A 27,131-nucleotide genomic window follows, 5' to 3' on the forward strand; every position below is an offset into this window, starting at 1 on the left:
GATAGCTCTTTTTTTCCTTCTAATCTACACACTGTGTACAAAGTGTGTAGATCAGTGAAATTGGATTAGTGAGGTTACATTGTAGGAAAAGATATTCAATTGATATATGCATGTGTATTAAATAAATCATGCCTGATGGAGACTATTGGGGCTAGAGGTCTCAGACCTAGAAGTTCTCTTACTCATTCTTTACTATCAAACACCCTCACTACTTTCTGTCTCAGACTTCCTCTTCCTACTAGAAGTGCATATAGTAGAGCGCTGATGGAGCTGAACTCATAGGTCATCTGGTAGCATATATTTCTACATACATTTAACTCATAGGTCATCTGGTAGCATATATTTCTACATACATTTAACACAACAGAAAGTTAAATCAGCACATTCTGATAGGAAAATGAGCTGAATGCAAGCACATGCCAACATGATGCCCTATTAAGGATTTCCACAGCACAGTATATACTCCGTGGCTAGATATATTTCCATGACTCCATCTATCCTTGCTGCTTTCCCTCTCTAGATCTGCAAAACCATCCTACTTACTTTCTATAGAGCGATGTCTACCATCATGCCCTCTACAATGAGGAAAACAGGAATTATTTTTCTTTCCAAATATAGGTGTCCTTGTAAGAACTTTCACCAATTTCCTCACTTTCCCAGGCCATTTCTTTTCTGCACCTTTTTTCCTGTCTCAATTCAGGCAGATTTTTTCATTTCCTATCCCTGATATTGTTCACCAACTTGAAGAAATCACTTCTCCTATTTACCACCCTGTGTTCTTTCATCTCTCATGTTAGCTGGTTCAGGTGGGGTCTTCCTGCTTGCTCTAAATCTTCTTCCAGCTCATTAGTCCTCTACTCCACCCTTGATCTTCATCTCCTTCACCTTTATGGTTGCCTTTAGTGTGCTTTCTGATATCTGTGGCTTCCAGAAAACCTTTTCCCTTAGCACTACAGTACTTTTGCTTTCTTCTGTGACCATCTCCACATGATCCTCTAACCCTACAGTACTTTTTGTTATTGCTGTAAACCTGCTCACCTTGTACTTTGCTTGCAGGTCTGCCTCCATCGGCTTCTGAGGGATCAGGCTATTTCCTTTGTCCTTTCCTGATCATGATGCGCTAGCTTTTTTCTTCAGCTCCATGAGGCATCCTCCTTTGTTTGCTCTTGTACACCCTCCTCTGGGCCATTGATTCCAGAGCTCTACTAAGATATAATTGAACATATTTCTCTGTTCCCACTTACATTGCACCAAGTGGCCAGCCTTTCCTGTCTTTTCTTATCAGCTGTTTCTATCACATACAAGCAAGTTATTGTTCTTATATTTTACAAATCGACATATGGAGAATGATAGCATTGGGTTAGATTGCCGGGCAATGAACACAATGTACCAGGCATTTCAGAAATAAATTCACCCACCACTGCTTCCTAATTCAAGGTCAACTGAAATTCCTTACAGATTATGAAGAAGGAAAAGGTATTTTATTATAGCAATTCCAAGTTCATTTTACTTTTGTTAATGCTTTGAGAGATCTAACTTCTCTGAAAGAACTGTGGGGTATTATTTCCTTAGATATTTTTATTGCTGGGGGAAAACATTTCTTCTTAGCAAGTTTAGGAGACAGAAATCATCTCCTTTATGCCCAGAAAAGGTATAGCATAGGCACCAGCAGAGCAAGATTCCTCATGCTGTCCCGGCAACGTATTTCAAACTCATCTGAAGGATTAGTCTAAGACTAAGAGGATAAGTCAGTCTCCATGTTCATTCAATACTTGACTCTTTATTTAGACAATAATTAATGGGTGACGGTCATTCTGGGGTAGTACATACACACTAAGAACTGAACTGAACCCACCAATTAATTTGAAACTGGTGGAACTTATCAGTAAAGACTCTCAGAAGAAATTGCTTCAATTTAATTTTTAACAATATTAATTGAAACGTTAACTCTCAGGGCTTATGATGTTAACACAATGGAGACCTTAATAATGCCAATATTAATTTCATATGATTTTGTACCTGACAGAGTTTTCAGAGAGAGTTGAAAAAATATACATAGTGAAGGCACAAATTGATAAACAGCACTCAGTCATAAGCAACCTAACCCAACAAGTCTTTCCATTGACTTGGATTGGGTTTTAATTACTTGGCAACAGCATGTCCCTTCTACTAACACTAGCATGATGAAATGGTTTATTAGCAAGGAAAATGGTTTCGATTAGAGGTAGAATGAATGAACACCTCAGATCAACAGGAATTGGAGCATCTTGTCAGTGTCTCACTGCTTCCTCGGGCCCCAAGCACTACTTATTACCCCTACCTGCTCAACTGCTTCCAGCTCTCCCTACACCAGAAGGAGAATGAGGAAATCGTTATTTTAATGAGTCTATCAAGTGAGCAGCAGAAACTGGGATACTGTAAAGCTCTATATTTCTATAGGCCATATATCCATGACCAGACTTGGCTCTGGTTTTGTCTTGGAAAAGTTCATACATGATAACTGAGTTTTGCCACCCCCCAAATGTAATTACATGGGGTAATCTCTGGTTTTAATCAACCACTCATTTCTCTACACGTCTTCATCTACTATCAGTCACTCTAAATAAAAGACATGTATAGAAGAGGTAAAATAAATGAATTCTTTTAGCAGACTCATTTGTATCTAATGTTTGTTGTAGTAGTCTTTACTTCAATACATTAACAGTAAGATGCTTTTATCTGTGACAAACAATCTTGCTCAATTCTTACAGAACACCTCCTGCCCTGATCCCTATCCAAAATTCCAATTAACCAGGAGTTCATATTTTCACACCGCTCGGCAGTTTGAGTATGTAAGTGCTTATTCAATGCACTAAAGACCTTAATCACCCCCTTCAAAGCACATGGCTCTATATAAGGCCTCCCATGTCTGAAATACATAAGGATCATCATCATAATAGTGTGGCAGCTGTGCTTTCTGCAAGCCAGAAAAGTTAGTTCTGAATACAGCAGACACACCTCAGCTACTGTCTACCATCTGCCTAGTTAGTGGGTAGACAACCACAGCAGACCAACACAGCTGCTCCTGACAATGTGAAAAACATCAGTACTTCCTTAAAGGCTTTGGCAATGTGGATAAACAATTTCAGTGAAAAGAATATTTAAAATTGCTTCAAATTTTCGCTGCAACTGCTATTATGCCTCGCACCACAACAAAGTGATTATGCTCAGTCAAATGGATTTTGTTCAGCAACTGTAACAATCTTACGCATTTTTGCAGAATACCAGTTAACAAGGCTAAAAGACCATTGTCCTGGACAAAGAGCTTTCATTATAGACACACTAAAATAATTACTGAGGTCAATTATCCTTTCTTTTCTTTTAAGTAATTTTTTTTTTCCACTCTCGAGAGTTACTTTGGGCTACATCTTGCACTCTTTAACCGGCCACACACAAAGTGTTTGAGGTTTCTCAGAAAACCCTACTTTTACATAAGTAACCCAAGTCCCAATTATTAAGGCTGAGCACACCATTTTCAATTAATAATTTAACATATGTCACCATTTTTTGCTCCCCATGTTCTCAAATTGACAGATAGAATTCTTGAACTGAATCAGTATTCCTCCAGGAGTGTACTGGGGGTAGTGTTCTATGTGTGGTAATGGTGTTGGCGGGGGTGAGGCAGGCCAGTAGTGTTCCACGCTACAGGTTCATGGCAGGAGTCCTCTGCCAATGGGTGACTGTCGCTCAGAAAGAATAGGTCATCACGTTGTTGCAGTACAACATAAGGGATGAAATAGGACAAACTTTGAAGAAGAGAACAGATTTTGTTTACTCTTTTTTTTTTAAATTAGCCTTCTATTAAATTTTATAATCTCAAAGAAATTTAGTACTGCCAGTGGTCCAAGTGTCCCAGACAGCCATGCCTTACAATATTCAATATCTGATAAGGCACTATTTAATTAAATAGGAATACACAAGGTCAGAATCTCTATAGCTTGTGAGGTTCTATGACCCCTTTGTTAAAGTTCCTGGGTTCTGATCTTTAAATGCTGTCCTTATCTAGCAGTAAGAGGAATAATCACAAACTGAAACTGAGTATCACAAATGTTTACAAGACAGTCTCCCTGGTCCTCATCCCATCTGTGGCATAGTTGTGACAGCCAGGTGAATGTTTGTCCACTGGAAATCTCCAGGGTAAAAATATGAGAGTTGCATAAATTACATAGCCCAGCAAGTGTGATTTGAAATTTAATTTATAGTGATCTCAGGGTTTTGTTTACATTTGCAAACCTTAAGCACTTAGAAGTTGTGGCAGATTTAAACATTTTGCATTCCCTTCTCCCTCCACAAACCTGTTGGATACAACTATCCAGAAACAGCCCATGCAGCAATCAGGCTGTTCTGCCAAGAGTCTGCTAAACATTTTCTGACTATCCCCCTGCATCATTCACAGGAGAGGACGCTCTTTGTATCCAGATCTAGGGTGACCAGATGAGATGAAGAAAATATCGGACACCGGGGGTGGGGGCCAAAAACAAAAACAAACAAACAAAAAGCCAAGTGCTGCCGGCTGGCCGAAAGCAAAAAAAAAAAAAAAGCCGGCGCAAAATATCAGGATAAAAATTGCATCCCGACCAGAGATCGGTCAGGACGCGGGACAAACAGCTCAAAATCGGGACAGTCCCGATTTTATCGGGATGTCTGGTCACCCTGTCCAGATCATAATGGCTTTCACTGGGGGAAGCTATTAAAAAGGGCTATCCCACCTAATGGTCCATCTGTAGAGAATATAGGCTCAGTTCTGCAAGCAACTGAGTACTCAAGGCCAAAATGCTCAGCACCTTGCAGGATCAAGCCCTGTAATTCCTTTTAGGAGAGGTCAATGAAAAGTCTTGTGGTGAAAAGCAGTTTGATGTGGCCACTGGAGGATTCATCTTGTATAAGGGAATCCTTGGGTTGTGCAGACTCACCACACCTCCTATTACACTCCCCATCTGAAGTGTCCAGCTGTACCATACTCAGCATTTCACAGAAAAAGTATGTTTATTCCCATGAAGCCTTTCCACCCCATGGCTCCTTTTGCTCTAGCCCCTGACTAGCGAGGCAAAACTGGGCCAAATTCTGCCCTCACCTACAACAGGTTCAACCCCATGTAGGTCAGGACAAAATTCAGCCTTCTAAATTAAACACTCTGAAAAACTGCAGCTTTCTTCAGATTGGCTGATTTTATGTCAGGACTGGGGCTCATTACTGCAGTTTTATTCTGCTGTTATTGCTCCAGGAAAGTAGCACAAGAAAAGGTTAAGTTAAAAAAAACCATTTACTAGTATAGTGGGCTTTCCCTCCAAGTTCCCACAGATTTTAGCCCTGGCCTAGATCAACAGCCATCTACATCTAGTCTTCTCTTCCTTCCTCCCCTTTTTGGGGGAGCTATTCCAAGAAGAGAAATGGGAAAACACTAAGGGTCAACCTGGCCAAAAGTGAAATGGAGTCTGAAAACGTAACACAACTGCTGTATTATCTTCCATACGCTTTTAAACTTTCAAGCTATCTAATAAATGTACGTTTATACTAATTGTTAACAGATAGTAATTGGAGCTAGATTAATGAGAACCCTGCTGTCACATTACAGCATACATTTTTAAAAACATCTTTAAACATTTGGACAAAATATCTATATATATTTAAAATGGCATTTTTAACTGGTAAATGTAATTATCTAACTGAAGGGAAAAAAAAGGATGAAATTGATTGAATCAAAATATTCCGTCATTGCCATACATAAGCATCCAGAGTACCTTTACAACAAATGAAAGTATTCTTTATTTTATGCTTTTAAAAATGCATTAGGGTAATTGCTGTGCAACAAATTACCTTCTTTGCTCTAAGCTTGGGTACAACATCCCTAGCATGTATATCAATTGTGCATATTGTCATGATGCTGTGACGATCACCGGAGTGAGTTCCCTAACCGCATGTTTATAAGGGCATTCAGTTGAGCAATCTGCAAAATAATTATATTTCAATGGAGATATTACACTGTGAGGGGAAAGAAAACCTATTATATGTCAAGTGCTAAATGGAGCCGTTCTGGTACCAAGACACATTTATTGGTGTTTTTAATCAAAGCAAATAACTTTTGAAACTAATAATGGTATTGTTTTCCTACCATTTTAATTTGCTTCTTTAGTAACAAAAATACACTTTGCAACCAGTGACCATTATTTCATTTCAAAATGAACAAACACTGGTTTTCAGATTCATTTGCACTACTACATCACCAGTGTGCTATGTGGTTAAGTTATTAGGTGTTTAACATCTAACACATAGCACATGTACAGTAATATTACTATTTTGGAAATGAATGTGAATTATTTTTGTCACAGCTGCCATAAAAAAAAAAATTAAAAAAAAATTACGTGTTTTGCCCTGATTCTCTAACAGTAAGTCTGCTTTGTGCCAGACGAATGGTGAAAAGCAGGTTGATCTGGCCACTGGAAGATTTGCTTTGTATAAGGGAATCTCAGGGTTGTGTAGACCCACCACACCTCCTGTGACACTCCCCACTCCACCTGCAGCTGTAAGGGATGTGGCCTGGGGACAGAGGGAATGGCTCAGACACCCCTATTCCCCAGAAATCCCTGCCTTTTGTAACTCCTGAGGGCTATGGGTAGATAGCATAGACTAGAGCAGTCTTCAGTCTGCTCTAATTTATTCCAAGGAACCAGATCAGCACAGGATGTCTTATCATCAGGGCATAAGGTGGTTTAACGGCACCTTCGCACCCTCCCCATCCTGAGCTGCAGAGAGAGCTCTTTGGGAGCAGCCCAGCATCTGGGCCTACCGACTGCACAGTTGGGAAATCCGGGACTTGGCACAATATAGTTTCTATGAAATATAAAAATTGTGGCTGTTGTGAACAGTTGTGGCAGAGCTTTTTACGTTTCAGCATACCGGCTTTCAAACCTGCTTTCTACAAAAATATGATTAAACACCTCTTTGGCCCAGCCTTCCTAATGTACTGAGGCCCCAACCCTGCAATGAGATCTGAAAAGGCAGACTCTTGTGCCCGTGCAGAATCTCACTGGAGTCAAGGCGAGTTTGTGCAGATACAAGGCCTAAGCAGGGCTCATTACAGGATCAGGACCTAAATCCTGGTTCTTGTTCCCTAAGAAAATTGCAAGCATTGTTTTGTGTCCTCCTTACTAAGATTGTGAAAGTTTCAACTTAAACCTTGTAAAGCCTTCAGATACTATGGGATACAGTGTCAAATTACTATTAATAATCTTACTTTCTATACTTGCATATCACTTTCACACACCTGTTTGTGACTGTAATATTTCAGAGCAGTTCCAAACTCCCTCTTCAAGAAGCTCAAAGGTAATTCCAACATCAGCAGCCCACTAGATCTGACTGTCCATCAAAGCCACTTGTGCAGGATAATCAAACACCCACTAGTTTCATGGCTTGTCTTCATAGGGTGCTACATCTCCCCAGTGTGCAACAGCAGTTAGAAAAAGCTAATGGAATGTTAGGAATCATTAAGAAAGGGATAGAAAATAAGACAGAAAATACCATGCCACTATATAAATCCATGGTATGCCCACACCTTTCATGATTTTGTACACTATTTCTTCTAAACGCCTCGAACAACATTTCCATTAGGCAGAATGCTGGTTTTCCTTAACATGCTAGAGGTGTGATTTATCATGTTCTAAGCATCTGTCTTCTTCTGGACACCTCTTCAAGTCTATTTTCCAGCAGAAAGCAAGGCATCCGGCCCAAATAGACACAATGCCCACTTCCATCTGTGACTGGCCAGAAGATTGCATCCAACCCTACTGGACAAAGTCCTGGCTATAACTGTCCATTTGTGACTTCTAGGGTTGAGGTTTAGGAATAAATCCACTCACCCTGTAAAACCTTCCGTTGACTTACAAGTCCAGAGAGTTACAATTCTGATATTCAACACCCACTGTGGAATTAGCCCTAGATATCTGAGAGATGATTTCTTCCTCTACGATATCCAACAGCAACTACATTCCTTTTGTTTACAATGAAGCTATAGAGGGGCTCATGAATACGAGAGGCAGAACTTTCACAGGAGCTCAAGCTACACCTTGGCAACCCATCCCACAAGGGAGAGGAATGTCCACAGAACTAACCAAAAAACATATCACTTCAATTTAATTTTCCCTCAGCACTTTCTGCACATGTGGGTACATCTCACACACTTTACAATGTATAGTACCAAGTTGAGCTCCTTATAATCCCTACCATTATTAAGAAAATGATTTTGGTGGCCTGTATCCAAAGGCAACAGCAGTGGATCACTGTTCATATTACTCAACGATTGCATATAATTTGGCCTCACTGAAACAATCTCTGCTCTGAAAAGGTTGAACTCTGGGCTATTATGAAGACTAAATTAACTCTCATCATTCGAGTGAGTGATCCATTCACATCAAGGTCAAAATCACTAGTTGAGCAGCATGGGAAAGCTGACACTGTAGCTGACTCACCTACAGTTACTAATGGATAAGGATGTATTATTTTCTCAGCCAGCGGGGATTTCAATGTAAACAAAAAATTAACCATTTGCTGTGAAAAACAAAAACAGTGGGAAAATGTAAAATTCAGCCTTTCCACTTTTTCTTTTAACTGCACGTATTTAGCTAAAAGCCTGAGAGATTTCGATGTGATTAATCTTGCTGAGACAGGTATGAAAGCATAGGAGGCAAATGAGGGTAGGACCTTGGTTGGTTTCCCCTTGGAATCTCTTAAATTGAGCCTGAAGGTCAGACAATTGAGAGCAGTAGGGGGGAGAGAAAATAGGGAAGAAAGGAAGTTAGCAGGAATCAAGGATCAGCATCTCCCAAAGAAAATAATACACTTTCATCAGAGAAAGAACAGGGTCAGGTCTACCTTCTTACTTGTAAGTTCTCGTTCTCTTTTCACACCCCAATTTAGGGCTGATCGACAAATGGAATTTTCATCTCACAGGAAATTCTAATATTTCATCTGATTTCATCCTGAAAGGGGACCAGATAGACAGATAGATAAAGATTAAAAAAAATTATAAAACAAAAAGTTCAAAAAATTTCAACATCAGAAAAGTCAAAACATTTAGTTTCAGATTGACATTAATCTCTGCATCTGCCTGAGCTGCTGCTGTGCCTTATGAGAATTGTAGTTTCAGGTCTCTCGTGCCCCACTCTTTCTTATGGGCCTTGTTCACTGGCTAGCCTACATCCCTGATGATTCACTGTTATGTCTCTGTGGTTGGAACTCCCATGATGTATCTCAGCCATTCAACCACAGGGAAAGAGCACAGTGCATCGTGGGAAATATAGTCCAACCAGGAAGGGGGGCCCATAGGGGAGAATGGGGAGCAGAAGAAACAACAACCCCCTTTAGGGACTGTGGTGGCTTAGGCAGAGATTAATGTCGACCCAAAATGAAATGTTTGATTTTCCTGACAGAAATTTCAGCCAAAATAAAATCAATATTTTCCTGCAGAAATTTTTGGTGATACCCCCTTTGCTGATGTAGAAATGTTTGTTTGGTTTTTTTAGATAGATTAGATAGAACCAGCCCAGCCCCCACTTCTGCTCTCAATACTTTAGTCTGCAGGTCAGACTCTTAAATGTTCCAGTTGCCTTGGGGTGACTAAACCATTCAAGGCTTGTTCACTTGTGCCAATCAAACTAAGTTGGCTTCCTAAACTGATTTAGTTATTTCAGTGCAAGTCTGCACATCCATGCTTTTATTTAGACATAAGTCTCCATACACCAAATTAACTGAATCTGTTCAAATTATGTGATAATTAGAATTAAGTAACCTTTGGTTATTGGGTAGCATACTACTCGCTTAGTATTATTGTGAAATATAATGCAATAACCTTTGGTTATTTAGCATGAGGCGCAGATCAGCCCTCAGAAATAGGGGGAAGGAAAAGCACTTAAGAACACTTTTTTACCATGCCCTGTCTGATTAGCAAAGGGCAAGAAGACCAGAAGACATCCCCTTTCTCGTAAATGCTTCCTAACTGCTAAATGGTTTAGTAACTCTCAGGGCAGGTGGCAAACAGACTCCAACTACCCTGGCCAGGCATATGTAGCCAGTTTATTCACCCTTCCTTCTGTGGTTTCTCCCCCTAGAAGCAGCAGAATGCAGTCTGGATGGAGCCCTTACACTTTCTAAAATAATTTGCTTCACTGCATTATGTGTCACAATAATACTAAGTGAGTAGTATGCCGCCCAATTATCTTACCTGCCCTTCGCAGACCCAGGCCTTTGAAAAGTGTACAAACTCCTCTTCTGTATTGTACATTCCCACTGCCATTTGTATTTCCACATTCTCATCATCAAATTTAAGCTCACCAACAGTGTCAAATAGCTTCAGCAAATGTCTGGTAATCTGTTGATATGCATTAAAAAATTGCAGCTAGAATAATTTTCATTTGGACACCAATAGCAATAGAAGAACAAAATAATGAAGAATGAAAAGTTTGCCTGCGATGGGTCAGTTCCTTCAGAAACTATTTCCACTAAATCCACTGCAGACACAAAATACAATCTTAGAAAGCTGATCTCTTGCCCTCCAAATAGTCTGCTAAGGATTTCTTACAAAGCATAAGTCATAAACACATGCGCATAAAGCAACGAATATAGGGCCAGTTATTGTTACTTATTAGTAACAACACCTCAAGAAGGAGGATTGTTATTATGGCACACAAACTAGTCTAGCAGTCAGGAAGTCTTGATTCTTCTTTGTCTCTGCCACAAACTTTCTGTGTGACCTTAATGTTTATAACACATTTTGAGTTCCTCAGATAGACGATACTATAAAATTGCGAAGAATTTTCATTACCTTACAGTTCTATACATCTTCAAAGCACTTTACAAGCAATTAAATAATGAATGAATCCTTTCAATAGCCCTGGGAAGTAGTTAGTATTAGCCCCATTTTGCAAATGGGGAAACTGAAGTAGAGGGAAGTTAAATGATATGACCAAGCATGCACAAGTCAGAATTCAAAATCAAAAACAGGTATTCCTTCCTTTCTGCACTGTGCATGGAACTCTATGCAAACTTTGCAAATAATTTTTAAAAATAAAAAAATAGACACATTTTGTGAATTTTCTCAGGTGGATTTACATGATTTGAAATTATTCACTTAACAACTTCTGCAGAAAACTCTTGCTCTGTACTTTTTTCAGGAGAAGTTGCTTGGCAAATATTCAGTATTTTGATTGTGCAAAAAGATCAAATGCTATGACTCTGTTCCTTGACTGGATGAGTGTAACATTTGGAGCTAAAATACTTATGATTTCAAATTCAGCACTTGTTTTCAGAGGAAGGATGGTCCAGTGGTTAGGAGCCCTACCTAGGACTTAGGAGACCCACGTTCAATTTCCTGCTCAGTCACAGGCTGTGTGACTTTGGGTTAGTCCAGGGGTTGGTAACCTGCAGCTCACCAGGGTAAGCCCCCCTGGCAGGCTGGGCCAATTTGTTTTCCTGCCGTGTGCGCAGGTTCGGCCGATCGCTGCTCCAGGCCAATGGGGGTGGCGGCAAGCACATCCCTCGGGCCATACCAGTTCCCTCCACCCCCATTGGCCTGGGACAGCAAACCACAGCCAGTGGGAGCCGCGATCAGCCAAACCTGCAGATGCAGCAGGTAAACAAACCGACCCGGCCCGCCAGGGTGCTTACCCTGGTGAGCCGCGTGCCAAAAGTTGCTGATCCCTGGGTTAGTCACTTAGTCTCTCTGTGTCGCAGTTCACCATCTGTAAAATGAGGATAATAGTATCTCCCTACATCACAGGGCTATTGTGAGGATAAATGCATTAAAGATTTTGAGGTGCCCAGATGTTATGGCAATGAGTACCTAAGACAGAGAGATTTTTCTATGAACAATGTGCTATTTGCTTAAAATTAATTATTTCAGCAAAAATTCCTGCCAGTAAACTCATCTACCAAAATATTTATGAAGCAAACCCAAATGAGGCTGAAATATGAATGAAACAAAACTCATTTAAAAAGTCGGCAAATATTTGGGGAAAACTTTTGTGGTATCCACCCAGCCCTGATCTCTCAGATATGCATCTTCTATAATTTCTTTACCATTTATACATATAAGACTTGGTTTCTGCAGCTACTTTATATGCAGGTATTCCACTGATTTGACTGGGAATCCTATTTGTGGAACATACTTAATCTAGGAGAATCTAACCTTTGTTGAACATGTTTAATTTTTCAAGCAACCCCATCTGGTCTATTATTTCTATCACTTTTCTTGTCTTCAATCACCCCAGCCATAAGCTCCTAAACTGACTGCGAAGAGTTACAAAGGCATTACACAAAACTGGGTGACTGGGCAGCAAAATGATAAATGAAATTTACTGTTGATAAATGCAAAGTAATGCACACCGGAAAAATAATCCCAACTATACATACAAAAAGATGGGGTCTGAATTAGCTATTATCACTCAAGAAATAGATCTTGGAGTCATTGTGGATAGTTCTCTGAAAACATCTGCTCGGTGTTCAGCAGCAGTCAAAAAAGCGAACAGAATGTTAGGGATCATTAAGAAAGGGATAGAAAATAAGACAGAAAATATCTTGCCATGATACAAATCCATGGTATGCCCATACCTTGACTACTGCCTGGAGTTTCAGTAGCTCCATCTCAAAAAAGATATATGAGAATTGGAAAAGGTACAGAGAAGGACAACAAAAATGATTAGGGGTATGGGACCGCTTCCATGTGAGGAGAGATTAAAAAGATTGGGATTGCTCAGTTTAGGAAAGAGACAACTAAGGGGAGATAGCATAGAAGTTAATAAAATCATGAATGGTGTGGAAAAATCAAATATTGAAGTGTTATTTACTCCTTCACGTAACAGAAGAACCAGGGATCACCCCATGAAATTAACAGGCAGCAGGTTTAAAACAAACAAAAGGAAGTATTCTTCACACAGCACAGTCAACCTGTGAAACTCATTGCCAGAGGATGCTGTGAAGTCCAAAAGTATAACTGGATTCAAAAAAGAATTAGCTAAGCTCATGGAGAGTAAGTCCATCAATGGATATTAGTCAAGATAGTCAGGGACACAAACCCATGGTCTGGGTGTCCCTAAACCATATGATTGTCATAAGCTGGGGCTGGACAACAGGCAATGGATCATGTGATAATTGTCCTGTTTTGTTCATTCCATCTGAAGCATCTGGCATTGGCCACTGTCGGAAGACAGGATACTGGGCAATGGACCATTGGTCGGACCCAGTATGGTCATTCTTATGTCACTTGCATTCTCAAAATGTTTTCATTCATATACTTTAAAAAAAAATTATGATCTAAAAAGAGTGAATGAATACAGAGGCATCTAGCAGTTTCTCTATTATTGAAAGGCTTTGATCCAGTTCCAGATCACCTCAAGATACCCCTTGCTGATTATAAAACACAATATCACCCATCCTTGGAGTTTGACCCCGTGAAATATTGAGCCTTTCCTGTGAGGTGCTGAATATCAATGAAATCAAGGGGAGCTGAGGGCACCCAGACTCTAGCAGAATCTATAATTTATTTATTATTGGTATGATACAAAGCAACTGAAATCAATGGAAAGCTGGGAGACTGGGCAACAAATTGAATTCAATTCAATGGGCACTTGATTACATCCTATCTTACTTATGTGAAACCAAAACAGTTTTAGTGCACTGGATTTAGCTTATGATACTGTATATTGTTTGAAAATAGGGCAAGATGTTCCATAGTTATATCATGTCCTTCACTACAATTGATTATTAAAGAGCAATATCATTTCATTATCCCCAATCTCTTTGATACTGGGGTGACAATCCAAAACACGAAAATAACATTCAATAATTCTTGAAAATCCTGGATAATACAAAAACAAACCATTGCCTGGCTGTCTGGTAATGTCTCTTTGAGGTTTTCATCAGATTACACCAAAAGGAGTGCCTGTGCTAGGATACTGTTCATATGAAATGTCCATGACACACTAGATCGGATTAATCTCCACAAGAGCCTGTGAAACATCAAACAACTAGGAGTACTTGTGGCACCTTAGAGACTAACAAATTTGCCACAAGTACTCCTCATTGTTTTTGCTGGTACAGACTAACATGGCTACAACTCTGAAACATCAGAGAGGCTCAGTTTGTCATCTACCTTTTCATAAGTGAATTATTATTGTACAACACTGACTACAGCTACATCCTCTATAGCCATTTCTTTCACTGCTTCATTCACAGTATTTTTACTTCATCTTCCACTCTGTGCAGCTGAAGAGCTAACAGGTCCCCTAACGTGGTGTCTTCATTCATGACATCCCTTGCCAAGGAAAGCTGAGGAAACAGGGTAAGTGTTTCTGAGCTGCAAATATACACCTAAAAATTCTATAGCTTAGTCAATGTTCCTTTCAGTTTGCAATGCCAGAATTCATTGAATTCATAAGTTGTTGAATTCATAAGTTGTTGCCAATGCCTGTTCCTGACGGCAGGGTTCTGAAGGGATTCACAGCCCTTAAGGAAGCCAACAAATGTTAACAATTGATTCTAAACCCATGTTAACATCCCAGGTCTGGATTTCTTTATCAAGAGTCTTCATTGGTTAGGACATAATCACAAAAGGGAAAAAATATAAATGTGAACATTATTGGACTCTGAGGGCTTCATACCCTATGGGTCAATTTTTCAGAATCATTCTGGGCCAGATTTTCAAGAGCTCAGTGCCCACAATTGAGTTTAGATTTTCAAAAGACCTCCAATTCCCTACTAGACACCAACATAAAGGGCAGATATTCAAAAGAGCTCAGCTCACTTTTTCTGGCTCATATTTATGGCAACTAATTACTACACTTGTTTGCTGCATCATATATAGGAAAATATCAAGTAAATAAAAATTATTGAAATCTTAAGAACTAGTAAATAGTCTCTCGTAATTTTAGATGCCTTTGACAGCCTTGCAAAACAAACATGTAAAACCAGTCTAGACATATTCTATTCATTTGCACTTACCAGTATAATGAAAAAACTAAAGTGATTTTATTCCCTCAATGTGCCCCAAGGAATTGGTATACAGAATTTTGCAAGGTTCCCATGTTTTGCTCTTGTGGAGCTAGCATGTGTATCTTGGAGCTTGTCTGCTATGAGGTCTGTGTAGTATTCCTGATAATCTGTACAAAATATGAGGAGATTTTCAAAAGTACCTAATGGTTTTAGAATCACAAATCTTGTGGAAAGTCATTAAGACTCTTACTCCTAAATTTCTTAGCTGCTTTCAAAAATTCCCCCTTCAGGACCACTGTTGAGCTAGCTACTGGTACAAAATAGGGCCCTCAGAATGCGAGAGATTATTTCAAGTAGTAACACAATATAGTAATTAGGAAAATGATCCCCTTTACAAATCTTCTTAGCTACCTATCCATTTGCTCAACATGTATTTGTTTCCATGGAGTTTTCATCCAGTCTTTAATACTTGTGTAAAAAATAAAAAAATAAAAATAAACAAACAGCATCACAACACACTATTGGCTATAACCACAGACTGCGGCAGCTGAAGATGAAAGCAGGGTTTCCAACTCTTCAGCGGATTTCTGTATAAATACGTATAATGAGCAAATGCAACAAAATAGTTTTCAAAATTTAAAACCTAATCATGCTGAAATATAATCTGAGGATTTATATTCTTGATTCTGTGTGCTAGAATATTTTGTGTGTTATAGAAAGAGAACACTGCCTACATTTCAGAAGAGAATGAACCAAAATTCAACACTGATGTAAGCAAGCATAAATCCATGGTGGTCAAAAAAGTTATTCCCGTTTATATTGGGGCTGAATTTGGCCCAATAGCTTTAAAAAAAAAATTAAGGTAAAAGTTTGACACATCTACATAGCTGAAGATAAGGTGTTAATACTCTTTTCACTCTACACTGTGCCTACTTTCTGCAGCACATTCTGTACGATACTATTGTATCACCCAGTTTGGAGAAGACTGAAATAGAGGGATATAAGGAGAATTATGGATATTCTCTCAACTCTGATTTCCTTTCTTAAGATTAAACATTAATCTAATTAAATGTAGGGTTTAGGTATTTTCATGGATTTTCTTATTTAACCACACTCTGACAAAAAGGAAAGCTCTTGCTAGAAACATCTAAGGGCTTGTCTACAAGGGGAAATTAACCAGCATAGCTCTTCCAGAATTAATGTTCCACTATAGCTATTCTGGAATAACTCCGCAGGTAGAGACTATTCAAAAATAAAAGTGACTTTATTCCAGCATAATTACTCTACTCTAGAAGTGGGGTAATTATTCCAGAATAAAATCCACCCCAGGACATTATTCTGGAATAGCTAAATTATGTGGAATTATAGTGTAATTGTTTTTTTGAAATAGCTATGCCAGTCAATTTCCCCTTTGTAGACAATGCCATAGAAAATCTACCTATCAGTGTGCACCAAAAGGACTTCTTAGGATTCAAACCACACAAGAGAGTATAACAGCTCCTCAGGGTCCATTGCAATCTACAGTATAATGCAAATAAATACTTAGGGACTCAAACAAATGTCTTATTGACATAATAGGCCATAATGGCTCTGAATCTGTATCTGTTTTGTCATGGCCTAGGAATTTTACTTCTTAGCATGCAGATTATTAACACAATAGACCATAACGATTCCAGGCTTAGAGCTGATGCTCTCCATTTTATCAAGGCCTACTTATGCACTCCTTGTGTGGATTCTTGACATGATTGACTATAATGGTTTCTTCAGAAACATTCTTTATCAACATCACAGCTTAGCACTTGCACAATAAGGGCCACATCCCCTGCTACTGCCAACAGCCTCCAGGGAGATATGCCAATTTACATGCCAGCTGGGAATCTACTGTTTTTTGGTTTTATAACAACAACAATCAAGGGTATAGTTATGGCTCATAATGGGCAAGCTGCAAAATGTTTGGAGGCTTGGGTCAGATAAGAATGCACAGCATCAGATGCTAATCTAAAAATCTTTTGAAGGTGTCCTGGTTGCCTCCTGCCAACAGGGCCCAGTCAGTGTGTTCCAATCCAGGGTTACTGTCTGGATCCATATTTAGTGCTGGCAAACCTGGACCAAGTTTTAAGTGAGTCTTAACTGATTTATGATTTTGTGTGAAACCACGTGTAAATTGGTGGTTTGCATTTGGAGATTCTTCCAAACTGAAGCTTAGAGGCCTGGGCTGAATTTTGCTTTGCGATTAAGAAGTAGTTTGAATTCAAAATTCAAAGTAAAAATCAAGTGGTACAAATCTACACAAACCAAAACCAATGAGTTTTAACAGCTTGGGTATATGGAGGCTGCAATTCTGACTTTCTGCTGTCAGAATAGCAATAGGGTTATGATTATACGTGAATGTTACAGAAAATCAAATTTTGAGAACCAAGCTTTAAAAAGATTTGGGTTCAGTTTTAAGAAAGGTTTGAGGTTCAGACTTGCTTATAATTACATGAACCAGTTTGGTTTGCCCCTCCCCCAAAATCAGGAGGATCTCTTGTTCCCTACACCTGCAGAATGCTGTTTCATCAGGAGATGGGAAGCAGGAAAGGGACTGTTTGATGTTACCCTACAACAAGAACAACTCTACCTTATTACAGAGCAGAATTGATGGGCACGGGAATCAGTTTTTTTCCATTGCTGGATATCCAGGGGATTGTGTATGGCCTTGATTGCTGAAGGTGTAATTCAGGAGAAAAGGAGTCACTGATAGGGTCTCTCCTAACCCAGGATAAACGCAAAGTTGGGAGCCAGGTCAGTGACCTAGCAGTACACTACAGAGATCTACAGGGCTCTGCTCCAACATGCCCAATCCCAGATTTCATAGTTCTTGTCCTTCAGAATTGGAGTGCTGCAAAGATTTTTCCTCCTGTGGTGCTGGTGAGTTTCAAAGCGTCTTCTCCCCTGGCTAGAAGAATGCATGTTACAGGACACACAGGAAAACAAGAGAGCCTAACAACTTCAACAGACACATTCAGAAAGCCAGCCCCAGTGGGAAACATTATCTGTCTGAATCCATGCGTTTGGTTTTTGAACTTCTCTAAATTTCAAAGTGATTACACTGGTTCTCAAGAAATTGGTCAAAAGAATTTGCTTCCTCCCTGACACTTTACAGCCCTCAGCACTATTTACAGCCATATACAGTGGTTCAAAATGCAGAAAATGACATGCCCCAAACTCTAGCAGTGGCTGGGAATACCATTGCAATGATAAAATCACTCACTATCAAGTACCAAAAAGGCTCAAAATCAGCCAGGCAGTATGACACCAAAAGAGCATACAGTACTGTATGAAGCTTTTTCTTCTCAATGCTCTTCATTGCTTATTCATGCAGATGCCGCAAATGCAGACACCGCTACTGCATTTTCATCTGAACCAGGGTTACGATAATGAACTAGTAGTGCTTATTTTGCAAGGTATGTTAAACCAAGTTTGAACTCTTCACTCGTAATAGTGTACAGTTCACAGATGGAATCATCCATAATTGCTTCTTAGACTAGTTCAGAATTAAGTCCAAAGGTCCAGAATATTTGAATAAAACCTGAACTGCATATTTCCAAGTTCCTTTTTTCACCCGTATCACTGTTTTTAGTACCTTGTATTTTGACAGTACTTTACCTCGGCCACTTGAAATGGCTAACTTGCCATACAATATATCGCCTTAGAAAAAATGTTCACCTCCTTAATTGCTTCATGCTGCCTTATACATCTGGTATACAGTATGTCCAGAATCCTCTATATGTCCAGTGCTCCATACTTACTAGTTATTCCAATGCCTCCATAATATTCCCAGTTCCTGTCAACTCAAGGAGTGAGACTACACACCTAGGAATCAAACCTGATTCTTTTATGTGACAACACAGAGTGCTAATCACACATCTACTAGGCTTAACCCTGTCTAGTCTTTTACACCCCAGCCCTGCCATTGGCCTACTGGGTGACCCCCACCCATCTGTAATAGTGGGATAATGACCTCTTCCTTTGTAAACTGTTTTGAAATCTCCAGATGAAAAGCGCCATACAAACGAACTAAGTATTATTAGCAGTAGTAATATTATCTTCATGGACCAGTTTGTTCAATCAAAATTATTGCTTCCAACTGGAAAATCCCCCACCTGGAAAAAACCAGCAGCTCAATGTTATGTGTGGTCTTACCGGGTCATACACTTTAAGTTGGCGGTACTGTAGCAAGACTGGAGCCTGTTCCAATCACATTCAATGGAGAGTGTCAGTGCCCCACTCATCAATGCCCCTTGGCTTGATGATATTATGAGTGAGCAGCACAAAGCAGATAATCCTAGAGAAAGCAAAATCCTCATATGAAGAGCAGCCTAGCCTCATAGATGAAAATGGCACAAGATATGGAACACATTCAGGTACACATTGCTTCTCCGAACAAGGAATAATACTTTCTGTACCGACCCTCATCCCTTTTCACGCTCTACATGCTCCCTAAACTGCCTGTGGAGATCAGTAATGCATAAAGATAATGGAGGGTGGGGGAGATTGTGAAGACTAGGCCTATGCAATTCACTGATTTTGGAGTATTTTCTAATGCAAATATATAAAGTTTGATCACAGTTAAAATGCTGTATTACTTTTGCTGGAAAACTATTATAGTAGCCAAACATTCTATTAGACGATTATTTTATAGTGCCCAGAAGAGTGCTAGGTACTTCGGAGAAAACACAGAGTAGAGAGGTCCCGGCCCTGAAGGACTTGCTCTCCAATCTAACTGATAAACATGTCAGACAAATTAAGCTATAGCATACGCCAGTAAGGAGGAGTAGAAAGAAGGAAACCGATTACGGAAGTGTGAACACACAGTTACTCTGTTAAAGCAAACTGTACATATGCCTTGGTGGGCCAAAGGGTTTCTTTTAATTGGACTAATTTTTGCAGGTAGAGCTGCAGAAGTGAGTTTTTAAGAGCTATTTGAATTAGACAAGACATGTAGGGCAAAAAGTTATTATGGAAACAAGAGTTTAACTGGCTTTGAATACATTCTTGCTCTTCTTCTATTCATGAAACCAAATCTATTCTTGGGACAATATGCAGGTGGGTAAGTGTTTTAATTTTTGTCTTTCTATGAAGCACCAGATGTAGGCTTAATTGCTGGACACAGAACACTGAAGTTGGACCAATGGTGTATTCCTAAACAGCAAATCCTGTGTTCCAAAGAGGAGAAATTAGATGGGCCAAAATATGTGTCTGCAGGTAGAGAACAGTGCAAAACTTTCAGTTTGCCTGGCCCTGAATCACAGATGTCAGAGAGCATTAAATCTTGAAAGACTATTTATGATGGAAACAAGAACTGCTATTTTATGTCAAGAATTATACAAAAAGTTTTTCTTCGGGTTTCATTTATGTTATTTCATTTCTTGGGGTTACAAAACCACTTATTTTAGGCTGTAGAATCTGTACATGCACAGCTTTGCATGGGCAGTTTTTGCTCACTATCACTGGTGCATACAAATAAATTTACATATAAACTATACATTAATAAAACCCTCAGTGTGTGTGCATATGGGGTGCAAACAAGTTTTGGATTCTATCATCAGTATAGAAATGATAGTGTTCAATAACTACGCAAGCACATTTAGACTCGTCTTAACTAGGAAAAAGGTGTGTTCTTAATTCATGTTAGCTAAGTTGAGTTAACTATCCTAGAAAAGACAAGGCAAATTGTAGTTTTCACATGAGTTAGCAGGTGGCGGTAAAGACTATGGGGGAAGCTTAGTCTTTAACTCAGCCTGCTAACATGTGAAAACCACAAACTGCCAGGGGCGGCTCTAGGCACCAGCAAAGCAAACAGGTGCTTGGGGCAGCCCATTTGCAGGGGCGGCAGCTGGCAGGGATCCAGCAAGGGAGCTGAGAACCAACAGGGGGCCCTGGGAGCTGTAGTTCCTTCATTAGCTCCTGCCTATAGAGCCAGCACTGGAGCAGGGAAAGAACTACATTTCCCAGCATTCCCTTAGCCGGTATCAATGGGAAAGGGAAGGGGAGGGAGTATGGTAGCTGAAACCTCATGCTGCAGCTTGCTATGAATGGAGAGCTCACTGCTAGAAGGGGGTGGCACTGTGAATGGGGAACAAGTGTGCCCAAGGAGTAGAAGGCTTTGCCCCAGATATCCCCTTCAGAAGACATCCCCAGCCTGGATTAGGGATGCTGGTGTGACCTCGCCTGGCAGCCCCCAAAAAAGGAATTGGGTGGACTAAATGGACAGTGCCCCCGAAGCCTAGCAAGGGAGGTAGGTGGATCCCACTAGAATTTAAAATGAAAAGTAAGGGAGGAGAGGCTCTGGACCTGGTCAGCTTTAGATACAGTACCAGGCATGTAGGAGGATTTCCACTTCTGAGCCATGGAAGCAGAAATTGACTTTTCCTTTCCAGATTTAGCTAATATTCAGAAAGGGAATCTAGCACCTGCCTTCCAGAATTGAACACCCTCAAAATTCAGGAGTGCTCAGGCTCAATTTGGACAGCTGTTACTTCATTTCTCCCAAATCAAATATACTGATCCACTGTAACTTGCTGTAGAAAAAGTAGAATAAAATTGAGCAAGAAATGCTTCCCAGTGGTTATTTTCAACTGCCATTGCCATTTTTTTTTTTTAGTATTGTTTGTTTAAAAGGAAGACAGTGATATTGCATTGGCAAATTCCCCATAGAAACAAAGAGTGGAACAAAAGAATAATAAAGGCACCTCAACTTTTCCTCATTTATGGAGGACAGTCTTATAATATGCATCCAGATATCCTCCAATCACACAAGCTGAAAATTGTTCCCCTTTACTGCAGTTCTGTAACCATATGGGAACCAATCCAGTCTGTGTTCTGTGCACATCCAAAATTCCTGCTGAACGACCTGCCCTGGGAGCGAGTTACCAGTGACCCAGGGTTGGGGCAGAAGGAGGGTGCAGGTCGGGGGGGGAGAGCCCAGGGCTGAGGCGGCAGGGGGTGCGGGTGGAGGGGGGAGAGCCCAGGGCTGGGGCAGCAGGGTGTAGGTGGGGGGGGCACTGGTGGGGGGGAAGGCGGGGAGCCCAGAGCTGGGGCGGCAGAGGGGTACAGGGAGGGGGAGAGCCCAGGGCTGGGGTGGGGGGCAGACAAACATTTTTTTGCTTGGGGCAGCAAAAAACGTAGAGCCGGCCCTGCAAACTGCCATGTGTCTCTCGGATTTTTACCTCAACCGAGCTAACCTGAGTTAAGAACAGATGTTTTACTTAGTAACGGCACAGCCTTAGAGTCCTTTCAAAAAAATTAGCCCTGGAAATTAGTGGGATTGCAGACGTTATTAATCTCTGCAGAACTCAGCCAGGTGCATGTACCTAGCTTTTTTGAGAAGAGGAGAAGCTATAACGTGGATTGTAGCAGGAAGAGCGCCAAGCCAGAGAGTTCGGATCTGGATCTGAACTGTCCCATAGTTTGGGGATGTAAAGAGCTACGGTCTGGTTTGGATCCATCTCTAAACTGTTTAGCTATTTTGGGTTAAACCAGCACAGCCCGGATTAGGTGAGCACCATTTCACGGGGAGTTCAAGGAAGGATTAGGGCTCATGCCACTCCCCTCCTGCACAGAGAAATTGCACAAGTTGCACAGTCCTTCCAGATGATGCAGCCCACGCCATAGGCTTGCTTCACTGGCGCATGTGCTGGGGGAGAGAGAGCAGGGCTATGACCTACTCTAACCTCTTCTATTTGGGGAAATGTGCACTCCAGGCATATCCCTGCACTCCTCTGAGTTACTGCCCTGGCCTTGCATGGCCCATATAGCAGAGTAGCAGCTCTTCTATGGTTAAGGCTGAGGGAAAGCCCCTTACCGCAACCAGTCTTAAAGCTATATAGGACTAGACAGAGCGCAACCTTGGGAGGGCCAGGGCCAGGGCAACCCAAACCAGCTCAACGAAGCTCACCAATATGGTTCTTTTCTGTCTGGACCCCATCACACCACTATGTAGTCATCTGGGCCCTATTCTCCAATCACGGGGTATGAGTCATTCCCGTTGAACTCAAAGGGAGTTAGTTGTATCCTATGGCTGAAGAATCAGGCTCCTGGAGTAGTAGCTGCTTCTACCTGAGGCAGTCCTTTTTCCTATTCAGCATTCCCACTCTTGTCAGAAAGAATAAATAGATTAGAGAAAAGGAACAGTGTGACGCTGGCAGACCCGGAGCCAGCTCATGCCAAGTCTCCAGGCCTCACTGAACAGTAACAAATGCACAGCTGGAAACCAGTCTGGCTCACCCAAGTGTTAGTATTGTTAAAATAGATATTAGAAGTTATAAGAGTGTGTTTGAACTTTATGAAATGCTTTTAGGATGCTGCATGAATTAAGCCTACTTACAACATCGGTAGCCCATGTTATAAGGTAATGTTTAAATGTTTGCCCTGTAACTATAAAAACATTCACTAAGATTGTAAATCCCCCATGTCAGGGGAGAAACATTACCATGTGTGAAATACTAGTTTTCCACAAGCGGTATTATCGCCTCCCCTACAAAAAAAAAGGTCTACAGACATCAGCCGAGCCATTGTTGACAAAAGACTCTGTTGATTGCTTCTCCCACACCCCTGAAGAGGATACATGCACAAGCCCTTGTCCCATTACAGCTTGAACACTGGGGAAAGGGAATAAAAATGCCTGCTAAGGATAAATTGTTATCCCTGGGCTGCATGAAGGCTGAGGGGCAAAGATGTAAGCATAAGCATGGGGTCCCCAGCTGTTAGCTTGGGTTAGCCCTAAAGTACAGTAAATGACCCCCAATTTGAGACACTCTGGTCTCCCCCATGAAATCTGTATAGTATAGGCTAAAAGCACACAAAAGACCTGATTTCACAGTCTGTGACGTGTTTTTCATGGCCACGAATTTGGTAGGGCCCTACTAATTTGTGTGTATGTTGATCTGCTTTAACCTTGTAAATAACTCATTTATTTTTCCTAGTTAATAAATCTTTAGATTGTTTATTATATGATTGGCACAAACGTTGTCTTTGGTTTGAGATCTGAAGTACAGTGACCTAGGGTAAGTGACTGGGAGTATCCTGAATATTATTGTGATTTTTGGTGTAAGGTACCATTTATCACAGAGACAAGCTTTCCAGGGTGGCAAGATAGACCAGAGTGCCCCAGGGGACACTATGTTAAGGCTGTTATAGTAATTTAGGAGTTCACATTTGTTAATGGGTTGGTGAAATCTAATTATAGAACATACAACCAGTTTGCCGTTTGTGCCCCGTTCTTTGACAGTCTGCCCTGAGGTAGGCGCACTCAGTCATGAGCCACTCTAAACAGTTTGACAAACAGAACCAGAGTCTCCCTCATACCATTACTATTGCTACCCTGAGAGATCAGTTTTTAGGAGTCAGAATCTTTGAGTCTTCATGAAAGTGAAGGAAAGATGCTGGAAGTTGAAGTCAGTCACTGCACAGTCTTTCCTCACACAGCTATGCCTGCATCTCACCATAGCAAGACCAAGCAAGGGGATAATTGTATCAGACTATGTGAGGGCTTTGCCCTAAAGGCAGATCCCCTTATTCTTCCATTTAACTATTATGTATGTACATACTCATACACAGTACAGATATGCACAGACACATGAAGCAAAGACAGAAGGAAATAAAAACTTCTCTTTTAATTCCTTCCTGAATGTTCATTACCAAGAAGTACAGAATCCCTCTTTTTCTAAAATCAGGTAAAAAACAGATCATCAAACAGCATATTGATTTATTTCTCCAGCATCTGTTTTTAATCATTTTTGATTACATGTTCATTCAAAAATATACCGTTATTCAAATGAGAAAAATGGTCTTAAAAAACATGCAGTAACCATATGGCACTAAATAGAAATAAAATGGGATTAATTTAAGGGTTTGTTTATTAATTCTTAAGAAAATGGTCTAAAGGGCCCTAATTCCAACTAAATCAAACCACAACTCATATCATGAAGTTCACTCTCCTCTTTTGTTAAGTGAAGCAGGAAGTAAGAATTAAGATTAGCGCCTGTATTTCCCATTATGAACACAACTGCAGAGATGAGGCCTTACCTGTACAAAAAACACCATGTCCCACACAGACTTCAGTAGAATGACATCAGCATGGATTGTTTCAGCTGTTTATATTCTGGCACGCTTATTTCAAAAAGGTCTGCAAGTTTCCTGAAGACTTTTCAACTCAACCTCCAGTTTTGCAATGTCTTTCAGGGTCTATAAGGATGTAATTTTAGAACATCTTACCAACAGTGGACTAATGCTTTGCATATACTTTTTAAGAGACTCTAGATTGGTTAGCCCAGAATTCTGCTCCATCTGTCTACCTTTCTATGTCATGAGCAGGTGTCATGGTGGGGATGGGAAAATGACCTGCATCTTATCCCAGAGTAAAAGGGAAGATCAGAACATCACACTGAGGTGTTTCATCAGGAAAAGAAGTCATTCTTCCAATATATTCAGTGCCTGCCAGTGGGAGAAACATTATGGGGTGGGAGGTAGATGGCCTCCCCACTTTTGTACTGGGCGTGGTCCACACAAACACGAGGAGGAAAAAAGGGGACAGGGACTCACCATTTCCTCATCCCTTTGGCAAGAGGTGCACCTATAGCGATATACAGAGGGTCTAACAAAAGTGTACCAGTAAGAGATGGATATTTATTTCCAGATCCCAGCCACATGATACAGGTCACTGACACAAAGTGTTTCATCCCTGTCATGCAGCTGAGTCAGTACCCACCAACTCCAGAGGCTACTTTTACAGTCAGAGTTGTTCCCTTCAAGTGCAGAGATGGCAATTGTGACTGACCCTTGCACTGAGTATACAAGAAATATTGTCCCTCCCAACTCCCAGTTTCTCTGCAAGGGCCAGTCACTCTGTCCCTTTAGAAGCAGATACATGCTTCTTACCTACTTTGAACCAGAATTTGGCCCAGGAGCTTGGAAGGGGTGGGGTTAAACAAATGCTTTCCCCCCTCGCCCCAATGAAAAAAAAATAAATCAAGACCTGAAGCCCAATTCTCCCAAGCAACCCTGGAGCAACAAACCAATTGGAGGGGGGGGGGGGCGGGAAACGCTGATATGATAACAGACGTCCACCTTTAGGCTTTATATCACAACCAACCTTGTAATTAAAATTTATTTTAAAAATCAGGAACATACTTCAATAGCAACATTTTAAAAGAATGAAACTAGACTCTCCCTCTCCAAATCTACGGACTACAGTATTTTGAGGAAGAAATTCATGTCACCTTAATTTACTGATAGTCAAGTTCAGAAAAAGATTTGGGAATCTTCTTCAAGACAGTGTTTCTCCCACAGGGTCTTGGGGACAGACATATCTTCCTGGTCACATATACTTGAGTAAATCCCTTTGTTTAAAGGTCTGTTTTTAAATGATAAACCCATTTATGTGTCATATTATTTATTGTTACACTATAAAGCACTTGGGTGCTTGAAAGAATGGGCTGTGTACATCAATAAATGTTAATGTATGCTGTATACTGACTGCAGGCTGCAACTATGTTTTCCAGACTGTTTACAGTGATGGAAGTGTCACAGTAATTTATAAAAGCAATAGATATTTTTTACCTTATCCATATACTTGTAAGCAAAACCTAAATAGGACTTCATGTTTAAATCTAATGCTAAACTCATGCTGTTTAACATGAAAGATACAATGTATTTACTGAAGTAGGGCTCCTTAGAGGTTAAGTAGGTGATCCATGGAGACTATCCCATAACTTTTCCTTAGCTGCCATTCATTAAATATGTTCCATCTCATGAACCATGAATCATTTCATTTTTAAGCACACTTTTATTTCCTTTAAATTTACCTAAAATTTTATTAGATTCAGCCTGTACAGCCCTGACAGACAGCCCGCATACATTTAAAACATTCCCAGTGGAGAAGCATAAAACATTTAAAATCTATATTTGATCTGACAACAGCAGCACCACGTTTGAATTAGAAACAGATTAGACATAATTGAAGATAAAGAGGACGCAAGCGTCACTCCCATTTTGGTGAAGTGGGCTTTAAATTATCAGATTCATCCAGAATACATTACCAAGAAACATTGAATTGTTATCTTTAGACAGCC

The 27,131-nt window shown here is 40.4% G+C and overlaps 1 pseudogene; it reads right to left on the bottom strand.

Moving 5' to 3' along the window:
* LOC101939189 (dynein axonemal heavy chain 11-like) overlaps positions 1-14,334 on the bottom strand; it is a 197,639-nt pseudogene extending 183,305 nt beyond the window's left edge.
* Positions 14,335-27,131: the final 12,797 nt, after the last annotated feature.

The sequence above is a fragment of the Chrysemys picta genome, chromosome 11 (assembly GCF_011386835.1).
Source record: "Chrysemys picta bellii isolate R12L10 chromosome 11, ASM1138683v2, whole genome shotgun sequence".
Lineage (NCBI taxonomy): Eukaryota > Metazoa > Chordata > Testudines > Emydidae > Chrysemys > Chrysemys picta.